We start from the raw sequence: 20,183 nt of genomic DNA, 5'->3' as shown, positions 1-20,183 counted from the left end.
ATCTTCAATCCACTCCTAATATAGCTATAACTCTCACACATGTACCACCCTTCTTTACACATGTACCACCCTTCTTTCATGGGTCCTGGAAATTTCTACTGCATACTTCAAAAATCAACCATGCACTTAAAAATAAGTTGTGTACATTTAACCTAGCATACCTAACCCTTTTCCTTTAGGAGAGTTTTTCAAGTAATCTTGCCCACCGTATTCTTTAGCGCTTCATTAATAATGGCAAAAAAATTAAAACAACTTAACATTCAACAGATGGGAATTGTTCATAACAATTATAGACGCACATACAGTAGAAAACTATACACTGTTATCGAAACAGTGAGACAAAGCTAGTTTTATTCTTAGAGAACTATGTTTATTTAGGTCCCTTTTGTTTAAATAAGTATATTTCTGTGTGTGTATGTATATAGTCATGTATTTATATACACATACATTATTTGTATGATATAGTTATATAAACGTATGAAATACATACCTATACACATACCTTTGATTTATATTTGTATACATACACAGGAATATAATTACATATATTATATAGTTATATACATTGAACTGAAAAATGGTAGTATACATATATATCATGTATAAATGTGTGTCGTCTATGTGCATGTGTAGAAAAGCAGGTTGAGAGATATGGAAGCATGAGTTAGACAGGGTTCATGATTATAAAAGTAGTTATGTGTAGATAGTGAGGTTAAGGCCCATTTGATTGAAAATATTGCATATTTTTACATCAATTGTTATGATGAACAGATTTCTATGCAAATAAAATTATAAATAGCTATACATACTTGTATGTGTAATGTATAATTAAAATATATATAGTTTTATAGATGTATTATATTTATATTACATAATATAATTGTCTTATACTAATACATTATGTATTGTGTTATACAGAATATATTAACTATAGTGTATTATATCAGATAATAATAATTATATATTTATTATATATATATATATATATATATATATATATTTTTTTTTTTTTTGTGGTATGTGGGCCTCTCACTGCTGTGGCCTCTCCCGTTGCGGAGCACAGGCTCCGGACGCGCAGGCCCAGCAGCCATGGCTCACGGGCCCAGCCGCTCCGCGGCATGTGGGATCCTCCCAGACCGGGGCACGAACCCGTTTCCCCTGCATCGGCAGGCGGACTCTCAACCACTGCGCCACCAGGGAAGCCCTATAAATATATATTTATAATTTCTATATTATGATATAGTTGTTTTATAATCAATATTACAGGATATATCATATTAATATTATGAACATATTAACCATATAAATACACTTCATTACCCACATATTTTGTATATAATATATGCTAGGCAAAAATATATATTAATATAATACATAATTGTTATACATTAATATAAATATTATAAGTATATTATAAGTATATTACATTTATATATCAATATAATATTTAATATTGGTATATTTATATTATATTTAATATATACATAGCTAATGCTCTTTAAAGCCATCTGCTACAAGTAGAATAAGACCAGGAGTAGGAGTATGGCCAAAGCAAATTCTAAAAATATTAGATTACTTATATTCATTTATATGTCATTTTCCTGGAATCTGCATCTGGCTATTAGAGAGGACACACAGCAAAATCAACAAAAAGTGCCCAGGAGGACATAGGATCCTTTATTTATCAGAACCTCAAAGGAAACACAGTGTTATCCAGTCCCCCATCAAAGAGCCAAGAGCAAACCTTGAAGCACCCAGTAAAAGCCCATTCAAACAAAAAAGCTTTTCCACTTAAACTGGAAAAAGTGAAGTTCCCAAGAGACCCCCTACATCAACCACCGAAGCTCATTTGGCAGTAAAAACAATAACGTTCACCGAACAACAAGAGACCCAAAACAATAGTTGTTTTAGCACAAACACAAAAAAGCAGCTAATTAGTGTCTCTCCTGTTTGAAAGAAGGGGGTGGGAAGTGGGCAGAAGACCTGATAGGAAAGATAAAAAGAAAAGGAAAAGGAAAATAAGTTTCCAGTTTGACACTCAAGCTGTCTTCTGCATCCATTTCGTCAAGACCACCAAGTCAATGTGGAGGCTTTTTCCTCCTTCCCTTTCTTTTCATGAGACTGATCACAACCAGCACTGCAGAGTGCATCAAATTAAGGAATGCTGTTGCCTACATGTGTGAATGAGCTGTGAGTAAAGTACTGAAGTAGAGGACACCTAAAGTGAAACGTCTTCATGAATGTCCATGTGGCTGAGCAGGAAGTTAACCTTTCATAGATGTGCTAAAGAAGAAGAGTTGGCTTTTATTTTATTTACTTTTCCCTGCACTGTGTTGAATGAGTATCATCTACAAGTTCAGGCTACTTTTTGCTGAGGATTAATGCACTGGGAGAGCTGAGAGAAAACTGAACAGTAGAGCTGTCTTTTTCTTGACCAGTTCACCTTACTTTGCCAAACTCTAAGTCTTTCCCTAATGCTTTCTCCTTTTTATTGTAGTAAAATGAACAGAACACAAAATTCACCATTTTGATCATTTTACAATTCACTGTACCATTCAGTGGAATTTAGTACTGTCACAATGCTGTGCAACTATCACCAGTGTCCAGCTGCAAAACATTTTCATCACCCCAAGAGGAAACCTACACCCATTTTAAGGACTCATTTCCTATTTCCCTCTGTTCCAAACCCCTGGCAACCACTAATGTATAATATTTGCCGTGTGTATGAATGTGTCACTGCTGGACATTTCGCATAAATGGAACCATACCATATGTAGCCTTTCGTGCCTGATGATAAGTTGTGCAGTGGTAGGAAAAACTAAAATGCGATGTACTGTATGATGTATGTTTTACTGAAGTGGCTTGGTCAGATTATAATGATTTATGATAAAATCACGTGAAGCAAGCATCACAATTCTCCAGGAATGTTCTGAAGAATGCTAATGTTAATTATGAATATGTGAATCCCAAATCTTTCATTTGTATTGACCTTATCTCATTAATTCTTCTCCCAACACTGCTATAACTAGAGTTGAGTTCTAAAATATACCTTCCTCTTTTCCCATAGAAATTGTCCCACAATTTCAAAAAGTTCTCAAAGGTGAAAAAGTGCACACGACATTTATCACGTTTGCAAATGCCAATGGAAATGCTAAGCTAACACTGTCCAAAATGCAATATTCTTCTGTGAGAGCACCCAACTTTAAACAAATACACATATTCTAAATACAGCTTAGATCTGTGACATGTTTTGGCCACTGAAGTATGAGCAGACATGATGGCCTTAAATGAGCAGAAGAGGCCTTAAATGGGCTTGTGCGGTTGGGCTCACCTCTTATGTTTCAGTGAACTTTTTGAGAAGACAGGGCCTGGGAGCTGAGGCCTCACAGTTGGGCTCCAGAGGAAGATGTGTGTGAGAGACCTCAAACTGACCCAGGACACGGAGCAAAACTAGCCATCTAGAGGTCTAAAAGAGAGCCACTGCAGCTAGCCCATAGGTCCAAGAAAAATAAATTCTTGTTTATGTAACTGAGTTTGGTGTGACTTGTTCCAAAGCATTATCACAGCAAGAGCTGACTAACACAACATCCTCCAAATCATTGTTATGTAAATGGATGCCACCATGTCTACATTTAAGGCAACTGTGTCCTCAAATTGTGAGAATTCTTGAACTCTTGGTGCCTCTCCAACACAATGTACATGGCTAAATTTCCACAAATAAGTTCACTAATATGCCACAAAGATCTCCCTAAACTTTTATTAAATGTAATGCAAAGTTCTTTCTTTTCATTTTCTGCTTCTACATAGTTAAAATGCTGTTTATCAATGGAAAACGGTTCTTGCCGTTTGGCTTCTGTCGTTAGAGTCTTTTGAACTCTTTGGCTTTTCAGCTCCTAGGCTGTAACATTTGAATCTGCAAATGCCCCAAGGAGAAAAGCTGCACCAAATGTGAAGCTTGCGTCTGTGTTTCCCTTCTCTCCAGAACTTGGCCCACATGTCTTGGTGTCTCTCTAACATTCAGACGCCAGCGAACAGAAGTTTTCCTACTCTATCCAGCTTTTCTAAAATTTCTTTAGACTTTGCCTGATCTTATGTTATTATTCAACTATCATCTCAATTACCCCCTAGGAAGAAAATTTACAATTTTTAGAGAAAACGGAACCCTGGTACACCGTTGGTAGGAATGTAAACTGGTGCAGCCTCTGTGGACAAAAGTATGGAGGGTTCTCAAAAACTAAAAATAGAACTACCATATGACCTAACAACTCCACTCCTGGGTATAAATCCAAAAAGAACAAAAACACGTGTTTTCAAAAACATGTGTTTGAAAAGATACATGCACCCCAATATTCGGAGCATCAGTATTTACAATTACCAAGATATGGAAGCAACCTAAGTCTCATCAACTGATGAATGGATAAAGAAGATGCGGTACATATAACCAATGGCATACTACTCAGCCTTTAAAAAGAAAGAAATGTTGCCATTTGCGGCAACATAGATGGACTTGGAGGACATTGTGGTAAGTGAAATAAGTCAAACAAAAACAAACACCATAGGATATCACCTATATATGGAATCTAAAAAATACAGCAATCTACCGAATATAACAAAAAGAAGGGGAGTCACAGATATAGAGAACAAACTAATGGTTGCCAGTGCGGAGGGGGAGGAGGGGGCAATACGGGGTGGGGAAGTGAGAGATGTAAACTACTGGGTGTACGATAGGCTCAAACATGTATTGTACAACACAGGGAATATAGCCAATATTTTGTAATAACTGTAAATGTAAAGTATCCTTTAAAAAGTATACAAAAATTTTTAAAACAGAAATCATACTGAAAATTGGAAACAACTTAAATGTCCATCAACAGGAAAATGCACATATAAATTACTGTGTTTCCCTACATGGGAATCCTACATAGTGAGGGAAGTACATGAACTAGACAGATCTTTACGTGTCAGCATGGATGAACCTAGCAAAGATAACACTAAAAAAAGCAAGTAAGAAGAGAAAACATAGTAGAATACTATATGAGGTTTAAGAATACTTAAAAATGTAGCCTAAATAGAAAGACATCCATGCAGTGATGGAGACCAAGTTCAGAAGAGTGGTTACCCAGGGTCAGCTGGGGAGTGGCTGTGCTTGGGAAAGTGGTCACAGCAGGCTCTTCAACAGGAATGGTAATGTTTCACTTCACACGCTGGCTGGAGGACGGACGGGTGTCTGCGATGTTATAATGTGAGCACGCTGCATGTGAAAGCCATTGCTGACCACGTCTAGGGGATATGATACGCGGCAGCTGGTAGTGGGTGGAGGCATCCAGAAGGTGGTGGTAGAAGAGGAAAGTTGTATGCATAACGCCTAAGGTTTGACCAGAGGACGACCACTGTTCTAGAAACTGGACAGAAATCCAACTTCTACGGCCAATGTTAAAAGACAAACTGAGGCATGTTTAAAAGAAGACTTTACGTGAGCAAAAATAGATTCAATTCAGGCACCGCCAAAGCGGAAGTGGTGAGGAGCACTCCAGCCACAGGAGCTGCAGAGATTTTTAGTTTCAAAGGGCAGAAGCAAAGCAAGGAAATGACTCACTTGCTATCGCTTTAAAGCCTAGTTGGTGGTTTGTGACTGGTTGTCCTCAGCGGTGTGCGTCACCCTGAGGCGTTGACAGGCTTAGATTTTGGTTGCTTTACGTAGGCGGCCGCATCACTAGAGCCACCGCAGGCTAACGGCCTCCTTGCAGGGTTAATTTACTAACACCAATTGCCTGAGTCCTTACTCTTACTCGGTCACTTCACTTCCTACGCCTCAGTTTCTCTTCTGTAAAGTGGATATTCAGTAGTAAATTCTCTGTGGAGTTGTCAGTACAAAACAAAGTGATTATTAGTAATCACGATCATGTCCTGAATGCATGGAACACGTCACCATTTGCCAACTACCGTGTCAAGTTAGCAGAAACTACAGAAATTAAGAGCTCTCCGCATAAATTCACACACCCGTGCACCAGGTAAGGGACCACAGGCGGACGTTCACTCAGCCTTTCGTGTGTCCCTCACGGAATACACGCTCTCTCCTGGGCGGGGGGAGCACAGACACTTACGGGAGTTTACTTTTCAAATGCGTTGATACAACCAGGTCTCACTTTTGTTTGGATGAGTCAGCAAACGCTTTTTGGAAGCCCCAAAGTCTCCACACCTCCAACGTTTCGCGCTGCCTTAGTCTCAGAGCTCAAGCCCCTACTCTTCAGGCCGCGTCACCATGGGAGACAGGGCTGCATGCGGACGCGACGCACGGCGAGCGTGCTGACGTCCTCGAGCCCCGCCCCCACGGTCCCGCCCGCTGACTTAAACGGCAGCCCCGCGGCGTGGAGGGCGTAGATGCGTGCGCCAACACCAGGCCGTGCGGGGACTCCGGAGCGCGGCATGGGGGGGTTGGCGTAGCTGGGGCCCGTGGCCCTATGTCTTCTGGCTGCGACGCCGGTCCTGCGCACGCTGCGGGGCCGCAGCCGCCGGGCGGTGGGCGCCCGAGGGGCCGGAAGGCGAGCCGGGGCCCCCAGGCGGGTGTGGGCATCGTGTCCGCAGCCAGCGTCCCCGAGGCCGCGCTCGGGCCATGATCACTTGGTGAAGCTGCGCCGGGACAGCGTGGCCGATATCTTTCCGCGCTCTGAGGATCTGTGCGCGCTGCAGGACTCGGTGCCTCTGCCCTCCGTGCGCGCTTCCCTACAGGAGGGCCTGCTGGACTTAAGGCCGACCGCCTCCGCGGGGTGCACTGGGCGCCGCTCCTGAGCACCCGCTGCCCCTGATCTGTATTCAGAGCTTCTTCCAGCCACGGCTTGTTGAGACAGGTTTGTACTTCCCGCTTCCAGGGCCCCTCGTGTGGGCGCTGAGAAGCGGGGTTTTAAATGGTGCAAGGTGGAGGGTGGGCACTAGAACCAGCGCCCAGTGACCGGGTGTGCGTGCACTAGACGGGGCGTGCGGCCTAGGACTCCTGCCAGCTCGGTGACCCCGGCCGAGTGCCTTAAGGCTTCAAGGTCTCAGTGTTCTCATCTGCAGCGTGGGCTTAATAGGACCCAGTCTCTGTGGCGGTTACAAGGATGCACTGTGTTAATGCTTCTAGACTCTACAAGGTAGAACACTTAGCACAGTTTGGAGCATCGTTAATTGTTGCACAGATGTTACCTGGTCTGTTGAATGACTTTGCCTGGTACACACCAAAGCGATTAGGAAATGGATATATCCCAGCTTCATTTCCTTTCCATTAAAACAGGGCTCAGGAAAAAAAAATTTGTTTTTCAGTAGTCGTATCATATAGTGGAAAGAGCACTGGTGTGAAGGCAGCCTAGGGTTTGAATTCCAGGGCTTATGCTGTCTGTGGCCTGGGCAGGTTTCTTTTGCACTACAATCCCCACACTTGTCAAATGACATTAATAACCACTCTTTCTGTGGGTTCTTAGAATTAATTAAGCAGGTTATGTGTGTAAAGTAGCCTGGCTCTTGAATGAGTTGTCAGAACCAAGGGCTGCTGGAGACGATGCTTCTGCCCTAGGTAATCTTTCCTTCTACTGGGCAGCAAGTAAACACAAGCACAGTAGTCAGTGCTCTGGAAGAAGTGAGTTCTGGTGCTATAGAGCACAGAATCTCTTTTTTCTTTAATTTAATTTTTATTTTATATTGGAGGATAGTTGATTTACAATATTGTGTTAGTTTCAGGTGTACAGTAAAGTGATTCCGTTATACATATATCCATTCCTTTTCAGATTCTTTTCCCGTACAGTTTGTTCCAGGCTATGGAGTAGCGTTCCGTGTGCTATGCACTAGGTCCTTGTTGATGATCTATTTGATGTAGAGTCGTGTGTCTATGTTAATCCCAAAGTCCTAATGTATCCCTCCCCCACCTTTCCCCTTTGCAGAGCACAGAATCTTGGAAGGCAAAGTTCAGGGTAGGCTTCTTGGAGGAGGTGCCATCCTTTCTAAGGATATGTAGAAGCTCCTGGGGTGGCAGGAGGGAGCAGTGTGTGTCAAAGTTTGAGAAATATAAGAAAATATGGCAAAACTAAGGTATAGGACTGGAACTCAGGGTTTGGGAAAGAAATGTGAGTTGATACTGGAAACCTAGTGGGGTCCAACAGAGCGGGGCCTTGTTTGTCCTGTCAGAAGTTTAGATGTTTATCCTGAAGGCTGTGGGAAACCCTAAAGAACAGTGAGATGGACTTCTGGTTTAGAGACTTACTCGGACCTCCATGTGCAAGGCACTTGATTGGGTGCAGGGTGAATTGTAATCTAAGGTTCCCACTTAAGTTATAAAAGGTTGGACTGGCTTTTGCAGATCTGAGAGAGAATGGGTGGGGCCTGGTGACCAGTTAGAAAAGGGAGGGCAGCAAGCGTGGGTGACAGTTTACAGCTGCATCTTTTTGAGAGATACAGAGCACAGTGGGAAGGGATTGGGGGTGGGGAGAGGATCTTACTTCATCTTCAGTGCTTTAGAGGGGCCTGGTAGACGGGTCTGGACCCAAGGTACAGATCTGGGCTTTTTGGGAGGACAGGTGTTTGAAGGCATGGTAGAGACTTAGGTTACCCACAAGAAGATCCAAAGAATCATAGGTCTGAGGGCTTTTTAAGTGGGTATATTGAGGAAGTTTATAAGCTGAAAGAAAGCAGCCAGCAGAGAAAGGGTGTGAGGATCTAGGAGAGGAAATGATTGTTCATTTGTTTTCAAAAAGCTGAATACTTATCGTGTGCCTGGCCCTTTTCTAGGATCTGGGGTTCTCACCATGTGTTACCTCTTCTGCAAGGACAGTTCACCTCATCCCCTGGTGAAGAGAAGTCAGATGATTCTTTGCGTCCCATTCAGGTATAAGAACTGTTCTGTACCTCTGAAGGGACTTTACTTAACCAGAGTAATAAGTTAGAAATCAAAAGAAATTAGAGCTGGAAGGGACCTTAACAGCCACTGTACTTAATTTTGCCTAATATTTTACATTGATTGTAAGAAAAATGCAGAGCCCATTCTCTTCAGAATTCCTTCACTGAACTTTCTTTATGACTTTCATCCAGTGGGTCTAGCTTGTAAATTTTGGCCTCCTCCTAAATTTGCTTCTTCATCCATATTACATTTTGCCCAGACTATGGCAGAAACTCCTGGGTGGTTTCACGGCCCCTGGGTTCAGTTCCTCTAAGTTCATCTGCCTCCTCGGGTTAAGTGATCTTCTAACAGAAAAAGATGTGCTTAAAATAATGCTGCTGGGCTTCCCTGGTGGCGCAGTGGTTGAGAGTCCGCCTGCCGATACAGCGGACACGGGTTCGTGCCCCGGTCCGGGAAGATCCCACATGCCGCGGAGCGGCTAGGCCGCTCGGCCTGCGTGTCCAGAGCCTGTGCTCCGCAACGGGAGAGGCCACAACAGTGAGAGGCCCGCATACCACAAAAAAAAAAAAAAAAAAAACCCAAAATAATGCTGCTAATGGCTTGCCCACACAGAGTTAGTGCATACTAGCCGCCCAGCGTGTGCTCTGCACAGAGGCCTGTAGTCTGAACTGTGCTTTGCCAAGCCTCCTGGGGCTCTTTGGCCCTGAGGAAGGGGAGCTTTTTGTGATCACTCCCTTTATCTAATTGGTCCTTCAGCAGCGGGGCGCCTTTTTCTAATCAGCGGAGGCACCCTTACTCAGCCAGTGGTAGCCCCAGGCCTCATCACCTGTGGGATACAAGCCATGCTCTCTCCCAGGCTTGCTTGGGCCAGCATCTCTATTTTCATTTCTGTCTCTTCTCACACTTGGACCCCTGGTCTTTAGTCATCCCCCCCTGCAGTATTTACAGTGCCCAGCAGGTGTCAGGCTTGAGTGTCTTTGCACAGGTGCTCCCTGTGCAGTTAATGCACCTCCTACTCCAACTCTGCATAGCCTCATCTTTCTAGACTGTACTTCAGGGTTATCATGAAGCCATCACTTAGATATAACTTTTGGCCTCCATAGGCACTTCTGTGCTTAAAGGTTATGGTTCTTTATCTCATGTGATTGAAATTTTGAGTTTCTAGATCTTCCTCCTTAATGAGGCTTTAAGGACAGGAGTCATTTCTAATCCTTAGCACAGAGCAGATGCTTTTTAACGGTGATAAAATGTATGGTTTAAATGACTCATTTTACAATAATTTTGCTTTAGCTTCCGATAGAAATAAAGTTTCCAGATGTTGTGTTCCTGCAATAAGAAATAAAGATGTGACCTTCCAGTTGTGTAAAGCTCATCAATGCTGTGTAAGTGCATCGGGTGCACTAAGGAACATGGAGCCAAGTGGGCTAGTTGTGAGAGAGAGAGACTTAACTATGTTAACAAAGGTAAGCCTTCATTGTGTCCTGCCAACATTTGATAGTTGCTTTTGGGCAAACTAAAGCAATAAAATTTTAAACTGTTCCTCCCCATTAAAGGGATTGAATATTTGGCCACTTTGGTGCACCTGTGTCTTGTGAATTGTCCAATTGGAGATGGAGGTTTAGAAAGTGAGTTTCAGTCTTGTTTAAGTCTCTTCCCATCAGACTGGTCTCGTGATTTCCTACACACCACGTTACTTCCTGTCTACCTTTCCTTGGTGTTGTTCATGCGTGGATTGTCTCCTGTACCTGCTCAAACCTTGGTCCATTCTCATTTGTACCATGGAAGTTTGTCATGCCGGATACTGTCAGAACTAATTTTACTTAAGTTTGTGTTAAGGTGCAAAGCACACGTTTTGTATATTATCTGTTTTTTGTGTTTGTTCATATTTTTATGGTTTCTCTTCAAGAAATATTATGAGTAGGGAAATAACAAGATGTAAAGAGCAAAAAAGTCATCATTCTCTTTTAAGTTGTTAGAACATCTGCCTGCAATCATAATGCACTGTGGTATGTGTTAAAATAGGAAATATATGTCATGTCCCGTAGGAGCAGGAAAGTCAGTGGTGTTAGTGAGGGTGTGTCATGGAAGTAATCACTAAGCAGGTGACTGCTGGTTGGGGTCCTGAAACATTAGTGTGTGTTCCCTGTGTCCAGTAGTGGTCTGGAGAGGTCAGGAAGCCTGCCTTTGAATTTGAGGGAACAGAGGGTTTGAGGTCCTCTCTGTTCTATTGCTCTAGTATAGTATACTGCATAGCAGCTCATAAAATACTGTGTTTATAGTTGATATTTAAATCGCTGATTGATCATCAAGATTGGGATGTATCATTGGAAATGAAAATAGGAAGAGTCTTATGCTTTTTAGGTTTTTCCTTTTTTTCCGATGTCTCAGAAGGCTCTTTGACGGGGGACTTTTTATTCTCCCATACAATTCCATGAATACTTATACCCTGGCACTTATTTTAATGGCATTTTCAATTTATAAATGTCTCTGAAACACATACTGTAAACTATTTGAGGGTAATGACCGTGGCCATTGATGACACATCTTAAATGTGCATCGTGTTAATGTTTGAGTGTCAGGTGGTCTACCATCAGTGCTTCCTTCTTTCACCCAGTTTTCTTCCTCATTTCCTTCTCCAAATTTGTCTCATTTTTCTACTCTCCCTTTTGCTTCTCTATTCTTGCTTTCTCTTTCCCATTGCATGTGTCCTTCTTCTTCTTCTTCTTCTCCTTCTGACTTCATTATTATGGCCAACCAAAACCTTTTCCAGGATTGTCTCTATCTTCCTTTCCTCTTCATTGCCATCCACAAACTCTTAGAGAATATTCTTGCTTGACTCCCTTACTTCCTAGCATACCCATGTACTTCCTGATCACTTTAGAACATTGAAAAGAGTTGGAATTTTTAAAAATAGGTAATTATAATCAGTCTTCTTTCACCTCTGGCATAAGACTCTTCTTCCTCAATCTGACCATTCTTAAATCTAGAAGTACTCCAGCTCATTGGTCTCCCTTACCCCCATGTTTAGGCCAAAGAACTTGTGAAACCTTAGCCCTGTTTAATACTTGAATTTATCAAAACATAAGAGGGCTAATTCTGCCTAAGGGCACCAAAGAAGAATAAAGATGCCACAAATAAATGTTTAGTCCAGATTTATAATGGACTCTTAAGTGCCTAGTTGAGTGCTAACCGTTAACTCACTTGAACAACAGGGAGGTCATGACACAAACTAACATGTTAATTGTAAAGACACTTCACTTCACCATTCCTCAATGTAGCTGATAAACTGCATCCAGTTAGCTTAAATAACATGAATGATGAATTTCCCTGTGTATATAAATTGGGAGTTTCTAAAGTTTTCTTTTTCCCTTTGTACAACTACTGACTGCCACCTCGCTTGGTCAGTGCAATAGGAAATGATGACTAAGAAACACATTGTCTCAATATCAGTGGACATAATGTCCTAGTAGTCTATAAAAATCTCAAAATTCTTAATCTAAAAGGTAGGTCTGCCAATCTTATATCCTTTTCCTTTGTTAATGTAAGTATCCAATCTATGAAGGTCTCAGTTTCCTTACTTAGAATATGAGGTGGATAGATTTGCTAATATCTAGGGACCTTTCCAATTTTAATATTCCCTAGTTATAAGGGCTGAGCCAAATACAATGGCTCCCTTAATCATTAACCTCGCTCATGATGAAAGTTATCAGCAGGTTCTACTTGTAAGAGATCAAACATTCATATCCATGTATATTGTAGCACATTGACTTTTACAGAACTCAAAGTAACACAACATAGTTACATTCACAGACTTAAGGTCACTGTGGTATACTTTACAATTTTTCTTTTCCCTAGGAAGGAAATGTAGATCCCTAGGAAGGGATTTCTTTCTCTGCCTTTCAGTAATGTAAGCCTTTTATTATCTCTTGGATCCTAAAAATGGGTAGGGTTTTGGCAGGTGGAGCTTAGGACAGACATTCCAGGTGACAGGGACAACAGGAGAAAGGGCAGAAGGAAGAATGGATTTTCAGAAAGACTTGATATCTTACATGATGAGAGCAGCGTTTCACCATCTCTGTCCTGCAGAACACTGGTTTTAGATGATGTTAATGTAGTTACAAGACAGAAGCATTTGGGAAGAGCTGTACTCTACATCCCGACATGAAATTCAAGTTTCACTTTGTTTCATTATATACTCTGAAAAGTTTTGGAGGAAGGAATTGATTTATTTTTGTTTAATTCAGTCTTACTCACAGTTACTTGACAAACCTATATTCAGCTGATGGGACTGTATTTTGTGAAAGGCCAATCGGAGAAATGGTGAGATGGAGCTTAGGATATTTCTCTGTTGGGACAGGCATGTGATTATTTTTCTTAAAATTCTTTACTGTTTGTCCTAACAACTGTTACTTTGCAGGCGTCAGTTTTTTTGGTTTTTTTTTTTACACCTTTATTGGAGTATAATTGCTTTACAGTTTTGTGTTAGTTTCTGCTGTGTAACAAAGTGAATCAGCTATATGCATACATATATCCCAGGATTCAGTTTTAAGCCCTCTGTTTTTTTCTGAGTTATTGGGACTCTTAGAAAGCTCAACAATCCTGGAGTCTTCATCTCTGATGTAGTTTCCAGAAGCTCCTGGCACTTACCACTATTTCCTCTTGATTCTTTTCCTCCGACTTCAGACTTCTTACAATTATGAGCTGATGGTTTTCTCAGCCTCTAGTGTCAAAACCAGCTACCTCACTCATCTTCATTGTCTCAGTTACAAGGTGCAATATTTCCCATGTTTATATGTGTCAAAATATAAGTCAGGGATTGATACATAGCATATGCGTAATAAAAATTGTATTTCTTTTTTTTCTTTGTTCAAAGGTATCCAAACAGTGGCTAAGTTCTTAAATTGAAAGTAGAGTGATCTAACTTATTCAGCTCATCCAACCATCAATATTGAATATTTGTCTTTTTTCTTACACATATTTCTTGTATTCCAATTGTGACATTCTAGAGCACAGTGAGTACATTTATAACTTATTACTGCATTACTACCTTGGCTATTCCTTGACCAAAATTTACTTCATACAACTGACAGCCTAATTAACCTCCTAGAGTTTTTTTTTAATGTACGCATATATTAAAAAAACTCTAGTAGGTTAACTGCATTGCTAATAACTGAATTTTTACATCTCTATGCACCCATGTATCCAACACCAGATCAAGATATTATAAAATATTTCTAACACCCTACACGGTTCTCTGTTACTTCTTTCTGTTCCATACTCTCCCAGGGCAACACCTAAGCTGACCTCTATCACCATATATGACATACGTGGAAACACACAGTGTGTATTCTTTGGTATCTGGCCTCTGGTTACATATCATTATATCAGTAGTTTATTCTTTTATTGTGTTTTCCTGATTTTTTTAAACCTAGACATTCATACAGTGTCAAAGTACCACTGAGTTCTTCATATTATTATGCTGACCTCCATCTTCAGGGGCTTTCTACAGTCTTCCATGTGTCTTTGCACCTACTTTCTCTTCCGTCTAATTATGTTTCATTTAACCAACCTCAGCCAGCCTTCCCCCATATCCCCCAACACGTAGCACTCCTGTGTTCAGCCAGTTTTGTCCCCTATTCCATAAGCCCTTTGTGCCATTCCTGACACTGTGCCTGTTCCCTGCCCGGAAGGCCTGTTCCCTACCCTCTATATACTTGTTCAAGACTCAGTTTAAATGCTACCTGTTCTGAGAAGTCTTCTCAGAAGAAGCCAGTACTTTTTGGAATCCTTCTTTAATGAAATCCCATAGCAAGTGTAATCTGTCCTCCCTGATCTGGTAATTAATTATCCATTGTTCCTATCATATAGTGTTTGTTTTCCTTGTGTGCTGTTATTATTTATTGAAGCAGATTACAGAGACTTGAACCAGGAACTGGGTCATTTTCCTCTTCATTTTAGTGCAAGTTTCCGTGATATGAAGTTAAACTCTTTTTCCCTCACTTCCCATTCACCCTCAGCAGTTGTTAAACATGAAGTACAAGTGAAACTTATTGGTTAACAGGTTTTTGTGGTCCTTGGTTCTGGTCCCTAGGTCTAAGCTGCACTTCTGTAGTGCTAATTTGACTGATTTCTTATTGTCACATAACTCAGGCATTAACTAAATCCTTACAAATTTAGATACATATAAGATAGTATTAAAAAAACCCAGTGGATATCAAAAGTTTTGGCCTGGAGGAGAGTGTTGTATGAGTCCTAGTTTGGTGGGGCTCACACTTAATGATCGAGCCTTCCAATATTCCACTGTAAGTAAGAAAGAGGTATGCAAATATATGGTTAATATTTAACAGTGTTGATAAAAAAGAGAAGAGAGAAAGGGACGACAGATACTTTGAGGGCCTTTTGGAATTCATGAACAATTATGATTGGATGGGGAAAAAGAAGAACCGAGGGCTAACCTCCCACAAGTGAAGTCAGGAAAGAGAGAAGGGCTCATCTGGTATGCAGGTAGAGAGGTTTGACCTACAGAATCTTAGAAAACCTCAACAATCAGAGCAGCGTTTGCAAGAGGCAAACTAAAGGGCTAACAAAAGTCTGCAAAAGTCTTACACAAAGAACTCTGGCATGGTGTTCATCATCTAGCTAATCCTAACATGCAGACATTTATGAGAGTAAAGTCAGGTCTTTACCAGAGTGGGTTTCTTATTTGGGCAAGTGGGTCAAATGAAGAAAGGCAGGTGTAGGCTGCCAGAGTAATAAATAAGGAGAGGAAAAACAAAAAGAACGAGACATATCATTCATCAGTGATTTCCCCCCAGTATTCTTAGCCTCCACCTTATCTCCATCTTACTGCTAACACAGGAACTAGACCGAACAGTGAGGTAAAAGGTCTCTACAGAAACTGAGGTAATATAGAAAATAAAAAAATAAAACATAAAATTGTAAATTTTCTTCCTAGGGGTAATGGAGATGATAGTTCAATAATAACATAAGATCAGGTGAAGTCTAAAGAAATTTTAGAAAAGCTGGATAAAGTAAGAAAACATCTGTTCGCTGCCATCTGAATGTTAGAGAGACACCAAGACGTGGGCCAAGTTGTGGAGAGAAGGGAAACACATACACAAGCTTGACATTTGGTGCAGCTTTTCTCCTTTGGGCATTTGCTGATTCAAATCTTACAGCCTACGAACTGAAAAGCCAAGGAGTTCAAAAGACTCTAACCACAGAAGCCAATGGGCAACAGCTCAAGCTAAAGGCAACAACTAATGGAATGACAAGTTAAGTGTATCTTTAGTCTCACAGGGCTGCGGGAACCATTACATTTAAAGCCTAACAAATACAAGGGTAGTTGGGAATAGGGAGAATCCAAACTTTCACATGGTAATCCCAAAGGGCAACACCCGTAGAGGAAGGACAAGACAGGAATAGACCAACCTTCACACAGACTGAAAAACGGCTTTGAATGAGCTCAAACTGAGAATGGACTAAGGTTACCAGTCCCTATAGTAACTGTCTGCCATGGGCCAAAGTAAATCTTTTCAAGAGAAAGATAACAACATCCAGAATGTGGAGGTATCTTTATAGTTTCCTAAAATAAGTTAAGCCCAATTTTAGTATAAAAAATAATTGGACATAACCAGGAAAAAGACTAAATGATCAAAAGTTCAAAGAAAGAAAGAAAGAAAAAAGACAACATAAATAGACATAGGAGGACAAGAGTTAGCAGGCCTTGGTTAAAAAAAAAAAAAAAAACTACTATGGTTAAACAAAGAAAATAGACACATGGCAAATAAGCCTATGAAAAGATGCTACACATTCCATGTCATCAGTGAATTTTGAATTAGAACGATAATGAGATACCACTACACACCTATTTAAATGGCTAAAATCCCCAAACTGAAATACCGAAGTTGGTGATGATGCAGAACAATTGGAATTCTCATTTGTGGCTAGCGGGATACTTGGCAGTTTCTTACAAAATAAACGTACTTTTACCATACAGTGATCTAGTAATCCTGCTCTTTGGTATTTACCCATAGGAACGGAAAAGTTCTGAAAAGTTATGAAAGTAAGAGCCTTTACAGTGAGAAAATTCTATGATTCTATGGTTTTTCAACTCATTAATTTGTGTAGTTCATCCATTTTACTCATTGTATACACTTAAGTATATTGTTCCTTGAAATGGCCATTCAAAGTTGTTTCCTGTGCCACACACTATGAATGTTAGGGTTGGTCCTGTGTAAATCTTACCCGCATTGATTTAGTATTATCCCTAAACAAGCAACTTTCTTCCATAAGGAAACAAAAAAGAGGTTCAGAAATGTCCAAACTAAGTTTTTATAAAACTGTGTTATCAAACCTTATTTATCAAAAAACTTCAAACATAGCAGTATGAGTTCCCATATACCCTTTACTCAGCTTCCCCAAATGTTAACATTTTATATTACTAGAGTATAATTATTGAAAGCAGAAAGTTTACATTGTCACAATGCTACTAATGATTTATAGACTTGTATTCAAATATTGCCTATTGTCTTGTGGTCCAGATTCAAATCTAGGATCCCTTATTGCATTTGCTTGTCATATCTCCCCATTCTTCTCTAATCTAGGATAATTCCTCAGTCTTTTTTTGTCTGTTATGACCTTGAACTAATGGAAAATCTTAGCCAGTCATTTTGTAGAATTTTTCTCAAATAGGGTTTGTTTGATATTTTCTCATGGTTAGACTGAGGATATGTATTTCTTGACAAGAACACTTCAGGAGAGATATTATGCCATTTTCAGTACATATTAGAGGTACAAACAAATCTGTATGTCTCACTACTGGGGATGCTAACTTTGATGACTTAGTTATAATGATAGCTGCAAAATCACTATTTTTCCCTTTGTAATTATTTGAGATTGTTCAAATATTCTGCTTCTTGTTTAATTTTCCCATACTAATTTTAGCATCCCTCAATAATTTTTGACTCCACCAATTACTGTGGTGTTTGATGATTGTTCATTTTCTATTCCCATCATTCCCTCTACATTTATTAACTATAATTTGAGTATAAGAAAGAGCTGTTCTTCTCCTTCATTTATGTATTTATCTGGTTATTTGTTCATATATATACATACATCAGTGTGAACTTGTGGATAATTATTTTATTCTACGGGTTAAAATTTATTACTATCATTAATTGTTTTGTTTCTCAAAGTGTTCCATATTTGGTCACTGGTACTCCTTCCAGCTGTCTCCTATATTTTTCCTATATGGCCATACAATTTTTGGAGTAATATCTTACTTTCTGACACCACAAAATGCTCCAGACCCATCTTTTACTTTCCTCTGTCTCAGCCTTGAATCAGTCATTTCTCCATGGAGTTCTTGTTCCTTGCATTAATAATGGTATTCAGAAACCAGAATCTTGGTATGAGGTGGATTTATCACTATCCAAGCTACCTCATCGTGTTTTCAGCAGAGAGAGCTAAAAATATATATACGAATACATAAAAATATACAAGTATCTCTATTTTCATATTATCTATCTGGGTGTGTGTGTATATACACACACGTGTGCACACACACACATTATCATCTGTCTATCTACATATATATATATAACTTCAAATTGATATATGAATTCAAATTGATACCTTGATTCCAATCCAACAGCACAGGGTTTATTCTAGCCTCCCTTACCCTTTCCTTATTTGCCACTCTTTAACAATTAGAAACCTAATTCTCATTATTTGCAGCCTATTCATTTGCTCAATTCTGGAATACACATAAAATATTTAAAAATCATTAACCTGTACACGTGTGAAAAATAAATTTACTAACAAGTTCAATATTTGTGTACATTTCTTTTTGTCTTTAGCTTTTCAGTATATATTGTGCATGGTTAATTACAGTATATTAAAATACTGTTTTCCAAAGTTACTTAGGTTAGCTCTTTCCCACCTCCTTCAGTGTGTTTTTTTTTCTTCTGCAATGTGAGAAAATCTAGTACTTTGTGTTCAACTCAGACTACCAAACCAGAAGTTCTAGCAGGAAAGGTGATAATCCATATGTGCAATAAGATCCCCAGGTGATTCTTTTCATTGGAGAAATATGAGGAACACTGCTTGACGTCTCTACAACTAAGATGTCTAAAATGAAACTTCAATTATTCCTTCTTCCAAACTTTTCCATCCTGCAAATCTTTTCTTCCTCAGTGAATGGTGCCATGATTCACACAAAAAGTAACTCCATGCAAAAACCTGGGAATGATCCTCAGTTCCTTCCTTTTGTTCACTTTCTGCATAGACTGCATCATTAGGTCCTCTGGAATGTCATCTCTCTCTCTCTCTCTCTCATCACATATATAATGTTTCTCTTCATCTTCATTGCCACCATCTTAGCTACTACCATTTCTCCTTTGCTCTACTTGAACAGCCTAGTATCTACACAACTATCTTTTCATTTAATTGCTTTCTCTTGCATCTAAGATAAAGTCAAAATCCTTAGCCTTATAGATTCTGGCCTTGCCTTTTCTTGTAAGTTGTATTTTCATACTTATAAGTACAGGCGCACTCACACACACACACACACACACACGTATAGTTGGTATTGTTAGTTTAGGTTTTGTTTGCCCTCCCATCCTAACATGAGAAAATTAAGAAACAAAGTCAAACCAAAAAAAAAACTTTAAAAATAAATTTGAATAATATCCTTTCCCTCCAGAACATTTCTCTAAAGCAGTATTATCATTAATGGCACTACAGACCAGAATTTTTTCCCTTAGACATAAAGGCATGGTGAAGAAGTCTCATTAAAAACTGGAATCTAAGCTTTCAATGTCAAATTCTGTCTCTAATCTTCTGCAGTAAGCCATAATGATTAAAGTATAGGAATCTGAATCAGAGGTCTGGTTTAGTATAATCTTTTTTGTAATAAGCTTTGTACCTTAGACAAGTCATTTATCTCTCCATTCCTTAATTTATTCATTTATAAACGGAGATGTTCAGAGTATTGATATTCAAGGCTAATGAAAAAAGAATGCATCTAAGTACTGTATCAAACACTTTAAAAAGTAACCAGTTCAGGTTCTCTGCCCATTTTTAAATTGGAATATCTGGGGGGTTTTGATATTAAATTGTATGATTTCTTTAGATAATTTGGATATTAACTCCTTATCAGATATATCATTTGAAAAAAATCTTTCATTCAGTAAGTTACCTTTTCATTTTGTGATGGTTTTCTCCTCTCTGCAAAAGCTTTTCAGTTTGATATAATGACACTTGTTTAATTTTACTTCTGTTGGCCATGCCTGAGGAGATAGACCCCCAAAAAATA

At 39.6% G+C, this 20,183-nt stretch overlaps 2 pseudogenes across 2 annotated transcripts in view; one reads left to right on the top strand and one right to left on the bottom strand.

The window, feature by feature from the left end:
• Window positions 1-20,183, bottom strand: part of LOC307055613 (centrosomal protein of 78 kDa-like) — a 591,539-nt pseudogene that overhangs the window by 228,406 nt on the left and 342,950 nt on the right. The gene's annotated exons all lie outside the window — the stretch shown is intronic.
• Window positions 5,453-20,183, top strand: part of LOC307056583 (centrosomal protein of 78 kDa-like) — a 170,850-nt pseudogene continuing 156,119 nt past the window's right edge. Inside the window, exons 1-3 of the transcript in view lie at window positions 5,453-5,518; window positions 6,445-6,848; window positions 10,157-10,329. The product of the transcript in view is annotated as a centrosomal protein of 78 kDa-like (transcript). The remainder of the gene's footprint in view (window positions 5,519-6,444; window positions 6,849-10,156; window positions 10,330-20,183) is intronic.

Source organism: Hyperoodon ampullatus (genome assembly GCF_949752795.1).
Source record: "Hyperoodon ampullatus genome assembly, chromosome: 7".
In the NCBI taxonomy this organism is placed as follows: Eukaryota; Metazoa; Chordata; class Mammalia; order Artiodactyla; family Ziphiidae; genus Hyperoodon; species Hyperoodon ampullatus.
This window is presented reverse-complemented; position numbering and strand designations above follow the sequence as displayed.